Here is a 15,905-nt window from a genome sequence, read left to right on the forward strand (position 1 = left end):
TTGAGCCTGTGGGTGTCATTGCATGTGAGATGGGTCACTTGAAGACCAAATACCACTGAGTATTATGAGGATCCCGGATCCACTGAGCACAAGGATAAAATTTTAATTTGACCTGACATTAGGACACTTCCCATTCACTCATGAGTCTGTTTTCTCATTCAGTAAAAAGCAATTAAGCATCTGCTATGTATTCTGTTTGAGGTCTTGTCTGATAAAAGATGAGTCATGGAGTCCCCGCCCTTGAGTAGATATCAATGTTGAGTAAAAGAAAAAAATAAGAACACATAATTTCAAAGCAATGTAATTAGACTTCTAGTCAAAGTAAGAACAAAGTGTCGTAAAATAATGAAAAATTGTGTAAGAGTACTTGCAGCCTTAAAGTTAAATGATGCAGTGTTGATGGTTTATTATAAAAACTTCACCTCAAATTATTTTCCCATGGAAGTATCAAAGAACAAAAAGTTTAAAATGTAAGAGGTGTTTCAATATATTGAGATAATAAATGACTAAATATTATATGCCAATAAATATATTTAATACTCAGCTACAATTATTTTCCAAGTACTTAAATATAAAATAAAAGCAAAGATAAGCATTGATTCTCTCCTTGCTTGTGTTCCTTAATAGATAAAACTAAACTGTGGTTAAAAAAAATAATAATGATGACTAATTCTAGATACTCCCAAAATAATATTCACCTTCACAAATCCATCTTATTTCATTCATTGACCTAATTTGGTTCATGAGAAACTCACAATAAGTATGTCAAGGCAATAGAGAATAAGAGATAAAAATGAATGAGCTATTACTTAAAAATAATTGTGCACCAGGAAATGTTATATGTACTTAAGATTATTTACTCCATTTAATTTTCACATTCTTTATCTGAAGTAAGTACTACTATTTTCCCTTTATAGGTATGAGAAGACTGAGTCTCAAGGATGGCAAATGAGTAAAGGTCATGTGATTTGTAAATGGTAGACTAGGATTTGAAACGTGAGCCAATTGTCTCAAAATTCCTGGCTCTCTGCCATAATATGTGCTGCCACTAGAGCTCAGTGGTAAGCTTGGCTCAAATTGCTGCAATAAGCAATAAGAATTGAGGCCTTCAGAGAGATATCTTCCCATCCCCAAGGCATTAAGTTAGAAGTGTAATGCAGTGGTTTAAAACAACAATTATTCAGGAGTTCTATTTAAATTTCCTATAAAAATTAGTTTCTTCCACTTTATTTCCTTGCATCATTTTTCTCCACTAAGAAGATTTAGTATTCATGTAGAGGAAAAAAAATCAAATTATTTCAAAAGACAAGATTGATGGGACCTTGGGGAAAAAAATAATGATTGAAATTCTCAACTGCTCTCCAAGGTGATTAAATCCTAATTGGGGGAAGGGCCTTGCTTAGAACGTGCAAGCTACAGCTGGATGGTTTTGTGGGCTCCAAAGGAAATACAGTGGGATCTACTGCATTCTGCAATTGCTTTAGGCAGCTCCATACCGAAGGCTTACAATTCAGTAATAGGAAGGGCTGACATTTTAATAATTTCTACCCTCCCTAATTGTTCTGTGATGTTTGTTGTTATGCATAAGCCCAGGTTCTGAGGCGTCATTTAAGAGGGGATAGAGGATCTCTCATTTAGATGAACAGCACTCAATTTTAGGGGGAGTTGACATTCTATCCCTCTCCTGAAATGTACTGCCCATCCAACCTTTGAGCCTCATGACTTCAGAGTGCCATCATTATTTATCAATAGAAGATGACTTATAAGGGTGAAGAACTGACAAAGTCTTACAATATTTAAGCAGCAATTTATAATTTAGACTATCTTTAGACACAAAATCTCAGAAAAGAAGTTCACATATTTTCAAGAAAGAAACTTTCCCATTTTTCCATTTTTGAGATTGAGAAAATGAGATAAACTTGTTATATGTTTTGTCAAAGATGACCTAGGCTATAAAGAGCAAATTTGTGAGTTTTTTCTTTGTTTTTGAATTGTGCTTTTCTGAGTTTTAAAAGAGCAGTAGTCTGTTTTTGTGTCAAACTCACTTAGCAATTTTTTCACATAATGGTTACCAAAAAGGTGATATATCCATAACTCATTTAATGGATCTTTTTTAGACATCTGCCATCTGCCAGTGCTGAATAAAACAAATGCTTTTCCTGTCTTCTGGGAGCTTATGATTGAGGAGTAAAGAAAAATTCTGAAAAAGTAATTGTAAGTAAGAGTCAGAAGACTGATTTGATTCTTGTAAACAATATGAGATATTGAGAGAGAAGCACATTATTGTTTTTCAACAGATGTCATTTGAGTTTGGAGAAGGGGAAAAGAAAGAAGATAATCACTGGAGGACAACCTGAGAAAAAAAAAAACCTTGTTTTGTTAAATGCTCACCTTTACACAACAGCTTGACTCCATTTTTTATGTTTGATCTCTGACAGCTTTCAGGACCCACCTCTATTTTATTCCCTGTTTCCACACATTAAAAAAGTCTGGTGCTCCCTTCCATGGCACCCATGGTAACATCAAACAAAGAAAACCCTGGCACCCCATGTGAGAACAGCTCTGGTAGTCCATTCATTAACCACAATACAAATCAAAGCCATCGCCTCTCATTCAGCACAAGACACTCTGGACCACCTTTGGTACCTGCATTCCCCATTACCCCAAAAAGCCCCATTTTGTGAGAAACAAACTTTTTGTATCTTCTTAGGTGTAGCTTTGTCTACCTTGACATCTGAACAAATTATTGATTCATGGGGCCAACACAAAATAGGTGGTGCTGTAAGCAGGATAGTCAAGACCATCACCACCAGATGGAGTCTCAAGGATGGCAAAGGAAGTTTGTGTGGTTTGTAAATGGTAAGCTAAGATTTGAAACCAGAGCCCTTTTTCTCAAAATATTTAGCTATCAGCCACAATATGTGCTGCCATCTGCCGGTGCTGAAGAAAACAAATGCTTTTCTATTTTTCCGGGAGGAAATGGGAGTCTTCTCTTCCTTTTGACTTGCTACTGGCTCTGTTCCCTGCTGGTGAGCATACCCTTGGAGCTGATGCCTGCTTGCTAGAATGCACCTTGAGCTGTGCTGCTTCCTGCTGATAACCTTGACCTTTGAGCTATGCTGTGCTGTGGTGCTGTGACCAAGACCTATTAAATCTTCACTTAGATTTATTGTCCTGAGTTGCAAGTTTCAATAATTGACATGTAGGGACAGAAGTATGAAATTGGGACCCTTCTTAAAAAGTCACTGGGTCATGTGTCTAGCTTGCAACCATCCTTTTGTCTCAATAGTCAACAATAATATACTGTGTATTTAAGAGTAACTAAGAGAACCTTATGTTTGATTCAAGTATAAGTCATAATGAATATTATTCAGAGAAAGACTCTCACCCTGTGACCATTTGTTATCAGGCACTGATCCCCATTGTATAGAACTCTTGGGAGACAGACTGATACATTATAAAAAATATGAGCTCATCAAGTAGCCATTAACGTGGAAGAAGAGGTCTACATTCCTAAAACCAAATGACTTACTGGATTCGCAGGAGGCCTCACATGTTTTTGCTGCTACTGCTCATGCTTCAGTCAAACAAAATATTCATATCATTGGGGTTAGAAGAGAAAATATCCATGACATCCCATGGCAGAGAATACTTTACTTTTATCCCTGTCAAAAAAAATGGAAGACCACAATCTTAATGTATAAGTAAAATGGATTGACAAAGACTCCAGATTCAATTGAGTTTTATGGCTTATCAATATGTTAGGGGTTAATTAAAAATCAGTTTACGCCTAGGGTCCCTAAATCCCAAGAAAGCAACAATCACTTTAGGGAGGCTTGTAATGCAGACAATTTTTATCTGGGGCACTCTGGACCAAAAAAACAAAACAAAACAAAACAAAACTTATAAATATAGCCAGGGTAGAGAGGACTTCATGAACTATATCTAATAATCACACACACACATATGCACATGCACACATACACACTCCTTGATACCAGGGGAAAAATAAAAATTGAAACAGAGGTCTGCTATTTGACTCAACTAAAAATCAAAAATTTACTATAGAGGAAATTTACTTTGAAATCATACTCCCAGATCACCGGAGGTTCAAGTTTATGTTATACTGCACCTTATTTTATTAGCACGTTGAGAAGGCAATTTTGAGATGACGGGCCTTGTGGTTCTTACTCTATAGCAGATATGGTTGAGTCCATGTGTTATATCTTTCTCTACTACAAACAACTACTTGTTTACATATAAAATTCTTGAATTTCTTACACAGTGTGCACATGAGTTTCTTTTTGTATTTTGTTCAGTTAAATAGACCTTACCTTAAATATTAGCTAAGTATCTTTTCATTTTTCAAATACATGAAATATTAGTTAAATTGAGAGATAACTTGAACTTCAGATTTTTTTTTCTAATAAATATAATGTTTATGAAAATGGGGAAAAAAAACCTGCTTTTCTGTAGGATGTTTCATGTTGAAGTAAAACAAAGTATTCATTAATCATCTAATATGTATTTATTGTCTGTCTACAGGTACCATTTTGTAAGTATGTAACCATGAAAAATAAACTCTGAGTCTTAAAGTGTTTCCGATTTGCTGTATGCAAAGTAGCTATACCTAAGGTGCTACTCTTCCTTAGATATGACGAATGCAGCAAAGTGTGGTTTGTATACTCCACACACCCTGCCCTCGTTTGAAAGAGATGCAAATTAGGTAAACTTTGTAAGTTGCATCTGTAGCCATCTTATGGTTGTTTCTTTGAGTCATAATTCATGCATCCATACACATGCTTTAATTTAAAATATTGATTGCTTTAATTTACAATAAAAGGCAAACAACATTGAAAAGTGGACCAGTGTCAAGAACAGACACTTTTCAAAAAAGGCATACATGCGGCCAACAAGCATGGGAAGAAAAGCTCAACATCACTGATCGTTAAAGAAATGCAAATCAAAACCATGAGATACCATCTCACACCAATCAGAATGACCATTATTAAAAATAACAGTTTAAAAAATATATTTAAAAAGCCAACAAATAACTGGTGGTAGGGAGATTGTGGAGAAAAATGAACATTTTTACACTTTTGGTGACAGTGCAAATTAGTTTCACAATTACCACTGTGGAAAACAATGTGGCAATTTCTCAAAGACCTTGTATTAGTCAGGGTTCTCTTAGAGGGACAAAACTAATAGGATAGATATTTACATGATCACAAGGTCCCACAATAGGCTGTCTGCAAGCTGAGGAGCAAGGAAATCCAGCCCGAGTTCCAAAACTGAAGAACTTGGAGTCGAATGTTTGAGGATAGAAGCATCCAGCACAGGAGAAAGATGTAGGCTGGGAGGCTAAGCCTGGCATCTCCATTTTATGTTTTTCTACCTGCTTTATATTCACTGGAAGTTGATTAGATTGTGACCACCAGATTAAGGGTGGATCTGCCTTCCCCAGCGCACTGACTCAAATGTTAATCTCTTTTGGCAACATCCACACAGACACACCCAGGATTAATACTTTGTATCCCTAAGTACAATCAAGTTGACACTCAGTATTAACCATCACAGACCTAAAAAGAAAACTACCATTTGATCCAGCAATCCCATCACAGAGGGTATACCCAAAGGAATAAAAGTTACTCTGTCCTAAAGACACATGTACACATATGGCCATTGCAGCACTACTAACAACAGCAAAAACATGGAATCGACCAAATGCCTATCAACAGTAGACTGGATAAAGAAAATGTGGTACATATACACCATGGAATACTATGTAGCCATGAAAAAGAATGAGAGCACGTCCTTTGCAAGAACATTGATGGAGATGAAGGAACTATCCTTAACAAACTAACACAGGAACAGGAAACCAAATACAGGATGCTTTCACTTATAAGTGTTAGCTAAACATCAAGTGCATATGGACACAAAGAAGGAAATGTTCCTGGTATGCTTTATGTATAGTCTTCTCTATGCTTGTTTCTATATATCACAGTACTAGTAAGTAGAGAACATGGAGAAAGTACAAATGACTTGAAATTAAAATGGTAATATTAAATTAAAACAAAGCAAATTGCTCAGAGTTGGATGTAATTGGCTCATCTCTGTCTATAGATAGCCTTCTTATATGCCAAGAATTTCTTTAGGAAATAGCAGTTATATAAGCCAGCTGCCTTTCTTTTCATTTTACAGGTGAAACTGAGAATTGGAAATGTTAAAGCATTTTAATAAATAACAAAACTGGAATTTTAATTCTGGTCTAACAAATGTGGCTAACATCAAATTCTTTCTGATTCTCACACTTCAGTGACTTAGGGCTGCACTACACCATGATGCCTACTAAACACCATCTAACTCACAAAGTTTCTTATTTAGAAATAAAAAAGTTTTTAGATTGGATTCCTAGTAGCTTAATCAAAAGATTTGATGGTTTCGAGTGAGATACTTTGATACAAAGGGAAAAATGATAATCATATAATTACCAACTGATTGTTCAGCATTAAGTGGCTATTGTGCATGCATTTTTATTTTTAAGGTAAGGTCAATTAAACCCATATAGATTATAGAAGAAAGGTCTGTAAACAGGGCTACTCTTGGTTACATGAAATCTGATTTAAAAAAACATCAAAAATAGCAATTAGGTTAAGAACTTAGAGAAGAAATATATATATATATATTTCTTAGGGAATAAATATATATATATATATATATATACACACACACACACATACACATTTCTCATTTTATGTTGAAGTTTGTTAAATGCTTTATACATGAGTGCTTTTCACTTGCTACTTCAAATCACTGCCATAGAGACTAAGAACTGGATTTTTGAAATGTAATGAAATATGAACATGGACCTATATTCTTTATTACATTACGTTTTTGTTTTGAGAACGAAACACCTCAACTAATTGGGAAACTTGCTTCAAAAAAGCAAGTCCTGTGAACTCTTTACCTATACCTCTTCTCGTTCTTGTCTGCACTTATGTTTTGTTCTGTTTTGTTTGTTGTTGTTGTTGTTGTTGTTGTTTTCCAGTTAGGAAAATGATAAGTGGATATTGAGTTCAAAGAATTCATGCTGAGCTACTGGGTTTTAGCAATGTTTTTATAAATTACTTAGAGAACTCTTATAACACCTATTAACCTCTACAAGAATATAAATTATTTGATTTTGCACAAGAAAGTTGTACACATAAACGAGATGCTTTTTTCTCAAGTAACAACTTATAGAACTCTATGCTATGATAATAATATATAAACAAGTGACATTTGGGTGCCACAGAAAGATTTATCTAGCAATATATTAGGGATTAATGATCTTTTACTCTTACAAAGGAAAAAGTTACCTAGGAAACAGAGAATGAATTTTATGCTCATGATACAAACAAGTGTTTCTTTAGCATTCACAGAATAATCATACAAACACAAAAAGGTATGAGATATCTATTAGTCTATTAGGTGCAATATATTAACAATGTTCTATGTTAGGTATTAAGTAAATTTTTGAAATCAATGCACTATTTTCACTCAAGGAACTTACTTTGTAAGTTAAAGCTTAAAAATCATGCTGTCACTCACCCCTTTTGGCTCTTGACAGCCATGAGTTATAAAAGACATCGTTTTCCCCTGAGCCCTAACTAAACCACCTAAACCCTCTCAGCAACTTAATTCTTGAGTCTCATATGAATCCAGGAGATGGCTTACAAATTGATACCGATTAGCCCTTCCTTGTGTTAAAGGTGAGAGTTATGTTAAAGGTGAGAGGAAAAGAAAAGGGGAACAATTTTGTAGGGTATCTTGTCTGGACAACACACAGGGTCTGGCTGAGTTTGCAAAAAGATAAAGGAATACATTCTAGATGCTACCAACTCATACAGTTGGGACACAAGTACAAAGAGGCAGAAAATACCTGGCTTAATTCAATGCCATCTTTTAGTTAGACAACAACCAAAGAAAAAACAGATATTCATAAATTTCCAATTCATTTTAGATAAGAAAGCCACCATCTAGCATTTAACTCAGTTTTCTAAATGGAAAGTCCTCAATGGAATATTAGCACAGTGGAATGTTCTATAGTAACAGCTGTTAATCAATTAAGTTAAGGAAACCATATTTATTATGTATTTGCTCATTCAGCTAACAAGTATAGAGCCCTATTTTGTGCCATGTACCTTTGCAGGTACTGGAGATCCATCAGTAAAAAGTAAAAGTCCCTCATTGGAGTGTGTTGAAAATAAAAAAAGAAAAACCCACATATAATATTTCAGATGATGACAAATGTTATGGGAAAGAAGCAGAGTGAGAGTGATGAGTTGAATTTCTATTTTACACAACACTTTTAAGAAAGACCTATTTCGGAAAGTGGTCGTTGAACATAGAATTGAAAGATATAGGTTGAGAAAAACACAGAGATAGCTAGGAAAGATATACTAGGTGACGAGAACAGGAAGAGAAAATCCCAGAGGTGAGCATGAGTTTGGTGTATTCAAATCACCATAAGAACGCCAGTGTGTGTGTGAAGTAGAGTGAATGATGAGGTCAATGAGACTGGGTTAGATAAGAGCTTTTAAATCATTTTAGCGAATTTGACCTTACACTAAGCAATTTCTTACTGAAATTCACAGAAAAAGAAATACAAAGGGACACTGATATGGTTTGGCTGTCTGCCCACCCAAATCTCATATTAAATTGTAACTCCCATGATTCCCACATGTCATGGGAGAGACCTGATTGGAGGTAATTGAAGCACGTGGGCGAGTCTTTCTCATGTTGTTCTCATGATAGTGAATAAGTCCCACAAGATCTGATGGTTTTATAAAGGGAATTTCCCCTGCACAATCTCTCTTGCCTGATGCCATGTAGGAAGTCCCTTTGCTCCTTCTTTGCCTTTTCCCATGATTATGAGGCCTCCCTAGCCATATGGAGTTGTGAGTCAATTAAACCTCCTTCCTTTATAAGTTACTCAGTCTCAAGTATGTCTTTATTAGGAGTATGAGAATAGACTAATACCATAAATTGGTACCAGTAAAGTAGGGTGCTGCTGTAAAGATATCCAAAAATATGGAAGTGACTTTGGAACTTGGTAACAGGAAGAGGTTAGAACAGTTTGGAGGGCTCAGAAGAGGACAGGAAAACGTGGGAAAATTTAAAATTTCCTAGAGACTTGTTGAATGACTTTGACTAAAATGCTGATAGTGATATGGACAATGAAGTCTAGGTTGAAGTGGTCTCAGATGGAGATGAGGAACTTGTTGGGAACTGAAACAAAGGTGACTCTTGGTATATTTTAGCAAAGAGACTGGCAGCATTTTGCCGCTGCTGTAGAGATTTGTTTCTGATTTAGGGTATCTGGTAGAAGAAATTTCGAAGCAGCAAAGTGTTCAAGATGTGACTTGGGTACTATTAAGCATTCAATTTTATGTATTCACAAAGATATGGTTTGGAATTGGAACTTATGTATAAAAGGGAAGCAGAGGCCAGGTGTGGTGGCTCATACCTGTAATCCTAGCACTCTGGGAGGCCAAGGTGGGAGGATTGTCTGAGCTCAGGAGTTCGAGATGAGCCTGAGCAACATGGTGAAACCCTGTCTCTACTAAAATACAGAAAATTAGCTGGCATGGTGGCATGCGCCTCTAGTCTCAGCTACTAGGGAGGCTGAGGCAAAAGAATTGCTTGAACCCAGGAGGCGAAAGTTGCAGTGAACTAAAATCACACCACTGCACTCCAGCCTGGGTGTTAGAGCAGGACTCCATCTCAAAAAAAAAAAAAAAAAAAAAAAAAAATGTGGGGGGCGAACCAGAGCGTGAAAGTTTGGAAAATTTGCAGCCTGATGATGCAATAGAAAATAAAAACCTATTTTCTGAGAAGAGATTCAATTTAGCTACAGAAATTTGCATAAGTAATGAGGAGTCAAATGTTAATTGCCAAGACAATAAGAAAAATGTCTTCAGGGCATGTCAGAGACCTTCATGACAGCCCCTGCCACTATAGACCTTGGGGCTTAGGAGGAAAAAATGGTTTCCTGGACTGAGTCCAGAGTACACCTGCTTTGTGCAGCCTCAGGACATGGTGCCCTGCATCCCAGCTGCCTTAGCTCTAGCAGTGGCTAAAAGGGGCCAAGGTACAGCTCAGGCCATGGCTTCCAAAGGTCCAAGCCCCATGTTTTGGTAGCTTTCACATGGTATTGGGCATGTCGATGTACAGAAGCCAAGAATTGAGGTATGCAACCTTCACCTAGATTTCAGAAATGCCTGATTGTCTAGGCAGGGGTGTGCTACAGGAATGGAGCCCTCATGGAGAACCTCTGCTAGGTCAATGCAGAAGGGAAATGTCGGGTGGGACCCCCACACAGCGTCTTCACTGGGGAATTGCCTAGTGGAGTTGTGAGATGGAGGTCACCATCTTCCACACCTCAGAATAGTAGATCCACCAACAGCTTACACTGTTCACCTGGAAAACTGCAGAAACTCAATGTCAGCCCATGAAAGCAGCTAGGATTGGGGATATACTCTGCAAAGCCACAGGGGTGGAGCTACCCAAGACCACCTTCTTGCATCAGTGTGACCTGGATGTGAGAGGATGGGAGAAATAGAGTCAAAAGACATTATTTTGGGACTTTAAGGTTTAATGACTGCCCTATTGGATTTTGCACTGGTATGGGGCCTGTAGCCCCTTTGTTCTGGCCAATTTCTCCCTTTTGGAATATGTGTATTTACCCAATGTCTGTATCCCCATTGTATCTAGGAAGAAGCTAACTTGTTTTTGCTTTTACAGGCTCATAGGTGGAAGGGACTTGCCTTGTCTTATCTGAGACTTTGTACTGTGGACTTTTGAATTATTGCTGAAATCAGTTTAGACTTTGAGAGATTGTTGGTAAGGTATGATTGGTTTCGAAGTGTGAAGATATGAGATTTTGGAGGGGTCGGGGTGTAATGCTATGATTTAGCTGTATCACCACCCAAATCTTATCTTGGATTACATGTAATCAACTAATTCTTCTCTGCATACAAGTAGTATTCAGTATGTTTAGCCAAAAACACTAAAACACTAAGGTCGTATGACCTTAAGTGATCTGATGGTTTCATAAAGGGGAGTTCCCCTGTACAAGCTCTCTTGCCTTCCACCATGTAAGAAGTCCCTTTGCTCTTCTTTGGCCTTCCACAATGATTTTGAGGCCTCCACAACCATATGGAACTGTGAATCAATTAAACGTCTTTTCTTTATAAATTACCCAGTCTTAGGTGTGTCTTTATTAGCAGCATGAAGATAGACTAATACAGACACTAACTGAAGAAGATGCTCCACCTTCACATAATATGAGAATTGCAAGTTAAAACTACATTAAAATATCCATATTCTTTTGACAAAACTTTGAGAAAGAAATCATTCTTAGATATAGCTGGTTTGGTAATACCTAGAAAAATTAACATATGCAGGCTATCTGCAATTTCACTTCCACATATGTATCTAAAACACACACTGGCAAACATGTGAAATGATGTATGAACAAGGTATCATTTGTAAACCCCAAAATTTTGAACAAAGTATATGTTCACATTATGGAATGCTGCACAGCTTTAAAAAGGAATGAGCACTATCTTTATGCACTACTGTGGGTGATGTCAGAGACACTAAGTAAAAACAGAGAAGAAAAATGGGATTTATAACATACTGCTGTTTATAAATATATATATATATATATATATATATATATATATATATATATATTTGCACTCTATTCTGGACAACATTCCACTATAGTATAAAATTGAACACACACACACACACACACTCGTACACACACACACACACACACATCCCCACACCCACCCAAGAATGCATGCTTATATATCCCCAAGAGAACTCATAGGGTGTTCCTAATGAAAATTATGTCCCAGTCTTTTCCAGAATCTTCCCTTTGGAGGATCCTGGAAGTTGTCTGGGAAAGTAAAAGAAATAAGTGGGTCTGGAGTGGACATGCTCTATGATGAGAAAATGTATTATTGCCATTTCTATTTAATAATGCTCAGTTTAGAGTTAAGAAACAGCATTAAGAAACAGATTTACTTTCTCAAAAGATCACTTCTTTTGGGATTTTCAATGTATGTTAGTTCATAGGTTTTTATTATTTTCAGCTTTTTAGGAACAAAAAAGGTTTAAAAGGGAGAACACTTTTTCTTCTCTTCAAATTTGCTTTGAGCAGCCTGTAAGGTCATTATTTTGCGTTCTTAAGGAAATCTATTTTTGAAAATGATAATTATAATATCTGCATTAAGATAATGATTAGCCATATGCCATAATTTAGTGAAGGAATATTTCTTTATTTTATATTATTTTTTCTACTTCTTAAGTAATGCCTTGTTTACAGTTTTGATAGTAAAAGCCTAGTCAATTAACTAGAAATAAAATATCTAGTGTATATGTAAAAATAATGAAATCAGTCAAAACACAATCATATAAATAAAGTAAGTACTGCACTTTGGTCACCAATTATAAAAGATTTCCTCAGACATAGAAACAAGATGAAATGCCAGTGGAAAATTCTCTTACTTACTGAAAATGAACTTTTATAGAACAATCTGGATTTCTGAGTTGCGTGAGTTAAGTACCTTAGGTAATGGCGTATGCCCTGAAACTCTCAGGGCACTAAGCATTTAACTCCATTACATGGATGGAAATGTATTTCAGTGATGTCTTTATAAATGTTAAATTTTGTGTCATAGATATAAATAAAGCCTATGATTTATTTTTTCAAACTGTTATAATTTCTATCTTAGTTGCAACCAGGTCAGACAGTCAATCAATACTTATTTAGTGTCTGTCTACTCTGGTGCCAGGCATGGTGACAATATAACAGTAAAGAAGGAAAACATGGTGTGTGTCCCTGTGGAGCTCAGTTTTGATACCAAATACTTTCTGGAATTGAGGCCCAGCTCTTAGGCTTCCTTTGGGTTAACTGTGTTTTCCTTCACTGTGCAAATGTTAGACTTGCTTTCCACCTGCTCTTGTGAGTGCTACCATTTCACAGGCCTTGGTAGTTTAATAGCCTTTGTTGTGTATACTGGTGCAGAATAGATTAATTACCTGCACTTTACACACACGTAGTTCCCTAGATTCTCAAGAACCTCACATTGGTTTATTTAGAAGTTGTGGTTCACATTAATAAAAGAATCCAATTAAAGCATAGTCATTGTAGAAATAGCATCCTTGATTTTTTTTTTTCAATCACATTAAGTGTAAACACTTTGAATGTATTCTAGTGAAAAACCATAAGAATATTTCCTAAGGATTGTGGAAAGAGAACAATCGATTCCCTCATCTAGGAAGCATGGAATAAAATTTTCAAGAATCATATGTCCTGTAGCAATGATGTATACTTTTAGGGCCATCAGAGAATTGCCTAAATTGTGTATTAAATACATCAATACTGTTTACATATGCATATATTATATTTTTGTAGAAAAAAGAAAACAATTTTTAAAATGTTTAGTTATAAAGTGAAACCTCAATACAGGATGGGACCAAGCTTCCCAGGTACTTCTGGTGTGAAACACAGTTCAACAATCATGCGCTTAAAGCAGAGGTTGGTACACTATGGTCTGTGGGTCAAATCTGACCCACTTCCTGATTTGGTGAGTAAAGTTTTATTAGACGAGAGCCACACTTACTCATTTACTGTTATCTATGGCTGCTTTTACTCTACAATGGCAGAAGTTGAGTGCTTGAAACAGAAAACATATGGCCCACAAAGCCTAAAATATTTACATGCTGGCTCTAAGAGAGTTTGCCAACTCTTGGCTGAGAGCATGCCATGGAAGTGGACTCATCATATGGAGCCAATTAAATTAGTTTTTGCCAGCCCAGACAATGGGAAATTAAACCATTTTCAGAACGACTAGTTACATTAATTTTAGGAAAGCTACACCTCATGACCAGCTTCTTCCAAAAGGAAAAGAATAAGAAAAATCTCTTGAATATCTATTTCTCCTGAGTTTTCAGGGATATACAGAGTAAAACAAAAAGAGAGGTCAAAGCTCTTTTTTTTTTTTTTTTTTTTTTTTTTTTTGAGACGTAGTCTCGCTGTGTCACCAGGCTGGAGTGCAGTGGCAAGACCTTGGCTCACTGCAACCTCCACCTCCTGGGTTTCAGTGATTCTCCTGGTTCAGCCTCTGGAGTATCTGGAACTACAGGCACACACCACCACACCCAGCTAATTATTTTGGATTTTTAATAGAGATGGGGTTTCACCATGTTGGCCCGGATGGTCTTGATCTCCTGACCTCGTGATCCACCTGCCTCGGCCTCTCAAGGTGCTGGGATTATAAGTGTGAGGCCACCGCGCCCTGCCACAGATCTTTATTTTTTTCTTTTTTTTTTTAGCTTATTTATTTTTAAATTTCAATCATGCGGTAGCCATAAACTTTACTTGCATTAAGAATAAAGCAGCAATCATTGAAATCAAACATAGGTATGGGCGTTAATAATGAGAATTAGGTGCAAAGATTTTATTTTAACAGAGTTTGAATAAAGCTAGATGTTAATGTCATCATAGGTGATTTTTAAAAATTATCCTAACTCTATCAAAAAAATTCCAGACTGATTCATTTCAACATAATTATTTCATATAGCATTTATAGCATTCTCCTCTGCTTGGATGAAATTAGGAAATAGCAGCGGAACATAAAATAACAGCTCTTGTGCCTTTATCTGCTCCACACATTTCATATGAACCTGAATGCTGCGTGGAAAGGCAGAATCTATGAGAGAAAGTATTGATTTTTATCAACCTGGAAAGTGAAACGAGAGGGAGAATGACATTGCTAGCCACAGGGAGTTTAGCTCAGGTCAACAACCCCTAGGTTTTATGGGAATTGTTCAGAAATTACAAATGTTGCAGGGCTAAAGGACTCTGACATAGGGCTAGAAAACACATTTTGACATTGGGCAGTGTTCAGCCTCCATTCTGCCACGGTCACTGAAATCCAGAGCATATTTACACCCACTGGTGGCGTAGATGTTCAAATGAGCAGCTTCTTGGAATGGCATTTGGACTGGATGCAGAAAAACTTCGCATGAGAAGTTAATTCAAATGCCCGAAGTGCAGTGTAAATCAGTCACTTTGCTGCTGTTGCTCTATTTCTGCTTGCACTTGTTCATGTTATCAAAGATGTCATTACATCAGGACATAATGTGACAGGTCCCTACAGATGAAAATGTGAACCAGCAGAGCATGGGAAATAGGTTTATAAGCAACCTTTTTATGTTCTGTCTTTAAATCTGTGGTTTATTTGTTTGAATTAAACATAATCTTACTGGGGAAATGATTAAGCTGCTATGTTTTTGTTTTGTTTTGCTTTCGTTCTTCTTTTACAATTACAAAACAGCCTCTGCAATTGGTTGCACAGAGGTAACTGTTGAGACATGTTGTTTTTACCCTTTTTGCTTGTGTTGTGTTTTTTGTCTCATAGTGTCACTGCAGTACTCTAACAATGTTAGTATCTCTTCAGTGCTTCTCTTTACATGCCTACACTAGAACAAACGAAAATTAACATTCATTTTGAGAAAGCTCTTCATGTTAGTGGGCTTGTAGGGTGCCATGTGTTATATGATTAGCACCCTCTCAGTATCTTCCAGTTTGTGTGCTACCATCTCTGCTGATTAGTAGCACTTCCTTATTTATTAGAAACCCACTAACTTATTAGACTGTATCGAGTTGACTTTACCAAAAAATTTTAAAAAACTAAACATGTAGTTAATAAAGATAAAATAATCAATGCATTTTGAATATGCCTCCTTTAAAGGACAGAATTTTTAAATTCCCTGACAAAGAATTTGAATAAAAAAAAATCATTATGTTAATGGAATGCATAACAAGGCTGGCTAAAGCAAAAATC

The sequence above is a fragment of the Macaca mulatta genome, chromosome 5 (assembly GCF_049350105.2).
Source record: "Macaca mulatta isolate MMU2019108-1 chromosome 5, T2T-MMU8v2.0, whole genome shotgun sequence".
NCBI classification, from domain to species: Eukaryota; Metazoa; Chordata; class Mammalia; order Primates; family Cercopithecidae; genus Macaca; species Macaca mulatta.